Here is a 4,755-nt window from a genome sequence, read left to right as displayed (position 1 = left end):
AGTCAAACACCCATTTTAGTATAACAATTGAAAACAATCACCACGTTTAAAACTTAAATTTTCATTAAATCGTTTTAATACATCATACTGAAGGAAATTTCAATAAAGTTAAAAAAGTAATAAACCAACTTGGTTGGCGTGAATGGTCGTGCACTCTCGTCACTTAAAAGAGGTCGAGAGTTTAAATTCCTCTCATATGAAAAAATTAATTCAACCAGCATTTTGCTCCTTAGGAGTACAGTAATTGGTAACAAAACAAATCTATTTAAAATTAGTAATTTTATTTTAGCCCCTAAACTTTACTAGGATAAGATAGAAGAGATAATAAATTACTAAATTTAAAATTATTACCGTTAAGAAAAGATGTAACTCTCCATAAAGATTTGGGAGCATATAGTTGACTTTGTCATTAGTGTGTACCAATGTTTATCAAATTTAAGGACCACCGTCAATTTCTTAAACAATTGGAGTACTTCAAGGGTATTCGTGGCATTTCAACTCCTCCAAAGACAATACACCATTTATAACAACAACAACAACAATCTTAAGCTTAAATTATCAAATGTATTACTATAATACTGAATATATATATATATATATATATATATATATATATATATATATATATATATATATATATAATTTTTCAATACAGTGAGAGGAGAATTGATAATTACTATAAGGACATACAAAAAGCATGGAGTTTATAACTCACATAACTAAAAATAAAAAAATAAAAATCATCTCATCCTAGTTGAATCTTTACTGGATAGATTAAAAAACATGGAGGCTATAACTCACATGATAAAAAAAAAAATAAAACAATCGTCTTCCCGTCCAAGTTAGATCATTACTAGAAGAACATAAAAAAAATAAATAAATTAAGGAACGTAACTCTCATGATCATACAAATTTATCACCTAGTCATGGATGGATCCCTGTAGGAGGGGTTAAAAAACATGGAGGTTGTAACTCACATGAATAGGAAAATTTGTCATACAATCGTATAGTTGGATATTCATTGGAACACCTTTAAGAAATACGGAGGCAGTGATTCACATGATCATAAAAATTTATCATATATTCTTGGTTGGATCTTTGCTCGAGAAATCTAACAAACATGGAGGCTTTAATTTACATGATCATAAAAATTTGTTATTTAGTCCTAGTTGGATCCATGTTAGAGGGATTAAAAAGTATGAAAGCTGTGACTTACATAATCATTAAAAGCCAACGCATTAACATAATTTATATCCTAAATTAATGCCATTGTATTTGAACTTTTTAAAAACTATTTAAGTTCACATTAATTGTTTATAAAAGTACTCCGTATTAACTAACAAAATATTATATGCAAGGGGATAACTGTGAGCAGTGAAGTATATCTTCCAAAAGTGAAGGGTGAAAAAAATCAAAACAAATATCGTCGACAGCAGGGTTCGAACCTGCGCGGGCGAAGCCCAACAGATTTCAAGTCTGTCTCCTTAACCACTCGGACATATCGACATCTGCATGCCATGTTTGCAAATATCTATAATATTATCTGTATATTGATCATGCTTCAAACCGAATAAAGAAAACGCAGGTGGACATTTATTATGTGGTCCAAACTCCAAAGAAAAAAAGGCCTTGTTATATAAGGTGGGTTTAACCTTTTTCCTGAAATGCTTTCTCATTTTTTAAATTAGTTTTACATCTATATTACCAAATTTCCAATTCATTCACTATTTTATCTGCACTTTACAACTCTAATCCACTTTCAATAGGGAGTCTTCAAAAAAAAAAAAAAGAGGAGGACAAAAGCTGCCATTTTAGTGTTGCAAGCTTGCAGCACACGCTAGAAATTTAAAATAACAATAAAATCAAACGTATAATTTTTGTTTTACACATTAGAGCATCCACACTAGTAGATAATATGGGGTTAATGTCAGAACAATTATGTTGGGTGTGGTTAATAGCAAATGTGGGGTGGCATCATTTGAGGAGATATTTGTCCTGCAAATAACAAAATAATGTCCGAAAAAAAAAAAGAAAGAAAGAAACCAATGTTGTGCGCGTTTGCGCACAACCAAGTGCCACACGGGCGCGTGTAGTGCACGCGCCCGTGTGGCGCGTCAGGCGCGCTGACAGCGCTGTCAGCGCGCCTGACAAGGCTTTATATTTATTTAATTTTTTTTTTAAATCAGTTTTTTATTATTATTTTTTTCTTTTTTTCTTCCCCCTCTCACATTCTCTTTCCTAATCACTCTTACATTATCCTCTCATTCTCCCCAATTGATGTGGATGCTCTTAGAGCAACCCCAATAGGGGGATTGTTCACGTTGTTTTAGGTAAAATGGGTGAAGTGGAGGAGAGAGGAGAGAGGAGATAGAAGGTTGGGGTAGTTATGTTATTTGGGGAATTTTGTCAGGATTTTGGGGATTTTAAGAGGTTTTGAGAGGATTTTGTTAGTTTTTGATTTTGTTTTTTATTTTTCCTTTTCTTTTTTTTTTCCTTTTCACTCATTTCTCTTTCCTAATCACACCTGCAAAATCTCCTCAAAATCCTACCACTATTGAGGATGCCCTTATCCTACAATCAAAAGTATATTTTTTGTTGGTCTCAATTTGTGGCTATCCGCACGGCATGGGTGTGAAACGTAACCAGCAACTTGTTAGGTTTAATTTTGTCCACTATACACCTGCCTCAAGTTTAGTTCCCATGCATGTAATAACGGTCATTCTAGTTCATTGAAAATATGACAATAACAATTAAGCCACAGTACATCGTACATGTCTTCTTCATATTACAAGTCAAAAAATTATAAATTTCTTCTTTGGTCCACATAGACTGAAATGATATGATGTTTAATTTCAACTCTAATTTGGAGAAGCCTTTTTTAGCACATCTGAAATTGTTTTTGATTCACATCGATTGCTGATATATTTAATTGTGTTATTGAAATGCGTTTTTCCTTCTTACTCATTCAAACAACCATTTAAAAGTCCAGATAGTTAATTGAACAAAAGTCAAAAACTATATGCATGCATAACAATAACACGTAACATATATAGATCAATTCAAGCATACTGTCAGGAAAATATTTCTTATATTTCTAACGTTTACTTCCTCTATAAAATTTTGATGTTGATATTTTCCCTGAGATTTACAAATGAAGATAACTTATGATCATTTTTCACATTATAGAATAAAAGTGAGAGATTAGGGTAGAAAAAATAGGGGTGGGTGCAGGGGCGAGGCCAGAAATTTCATCTAGTGGAAACGAACGATTAAAATAAATGAAATATTTTGAGAAAAACGATTAATCAATTAGAGAGATTCAACATCTTGTCTTAACCTCTACTATAACACATACATACTTAACAATCTAAACACTTCATCTTTGAATAATATATATCTATATTATTTAGTTATATCTAAACATTTAATATATATATATATATATATATATATATATATATATATATATATATATATATATATATATATATATATATATATATATATATATATATATATATATATATTCAAGGGTCCCCTATATATAAGGGGTGAGGTGGGGGCGGGGGAGGGGGGCAACTGCCCCGATACTGGCTCTACCCATGGGTGTGTGTTTGGTAAATAACTGTTAGCTGATCGCCTGATTGAGTTAGTGAGTTTGACTTGTTGATAGTATTAGCTGATTGTAGAAAGATGTTTGGTAAATTAGCTCTTAGCTACAAAATAACTTTCTCAAAAAACTTATCGAAAAAACTGCTTTGAACAACTTTTTAAATTTTAGTGTTTTGGAGCAATAAATTGTTATTAAAAATTAATTAATCATCAAATACTCATATATATTGAATGTTTAATTAATTCACACCGCTAATAATAATAAATTAAAACAAGCTAAAATTAACTAATAGACTAACTATTTTATCAAAGAGAAGAGTCGTTTCTCTGAACTCGTCACCGACGCAAATTATGTTGTGGAGAACAAAGAGGTAGATTCATAATTTCTATGTTGTAGATTCATAATTTTTTTTTTTTTTTGAAAATGTAGATTCATAATTTTGTTTTTCATTTGTTGTTACAGATATTATGAATCTACAGTATAGAAATTATGAATCTACAGCTTAAAAATTATGAATTTATCCTGTTAACAACAAATGAAAAACAAAATTACGAATCTACATTTAAAAAAAAAAATTATGAATTTACTGTATAGAAATTATGAATCTATCCTGAACACGTTTCCGCCGCATAACTATTGCTTCACCGTACTACACAAATAACAAGCCGCCAAAACCTTGGAGCTTGAAGGATGTGCCACGTTACCTCATTTCCACAATCATAGAAAAGGTTTAGGAACATGAATCACATGATAATATATAATAATATATAGGCAAAAATATGTTTGGCCGGTCTGGTATCTTCATCCTAAATTTCTATTGTTAAATACAACATGTCAGTTTCCACGTTGATTAACCCATGACTCCATGAGGTAATTTTTTAAGCTATTTTGACATATTGTACGTTCAGGCAGCTTAGAGTTCAAATTATATGAATTCTTTAGTAGCAATGAGGAATGCTAAAATAATTAAATTATATGAATTCTTTACTAGCAATGAGGAATGCTAAAATAATTAAATTATTCCAGTCAAATAAATGAAGCGTGGAAAAAAAAAAGACAAAATGCACAGACATTTATAATTTTATATGATGTATAAAGATGTATAGTACCTCCCCCGGATATAGCAAGCCAAGATATCTCTG

The 4,755-nt window shown here is 30.9% G+C and overlaps 1 non-coding gene across 1 annotated transcript; it reads right to left on the bottom strand.

Annotated features, from left to right (window-relative positions):
* Window positions 1-1,424: 1,424 nt before the first annotated feature.
* TRNAS-UGA lies at window positions 1,425-1,506 on the bottom strand. Its single transcript has one exon. It is a non-coding gene; the product is annotated as a tRNA-Ser (tRNA).
* Between the last annotated feature and the right edge of the window lie 3,249 nt (window positions 1,507-4,755).

This window comes from Ipomoea nil, unplaced genomic scaffold, assembly GCF_001879475.1.
Source record: "Ipomoea nil cultivar Tokyo-kokei standard unplaced genomic scaffold, Asagao_1.1 scaffold2926, whole genome shotgun sequence".
Lineage (NCBI taxonomy): Eukaryota > Viridiplantae > Streptophyta > Magnoliopsida > Solanales > Convolvulaceae > Ipomoea > Ipomoea nil.
Note: the sequence above shows the minus strand (reverse complement) of the source record. Positions and strands in the feature narration are given on the sequence as shown.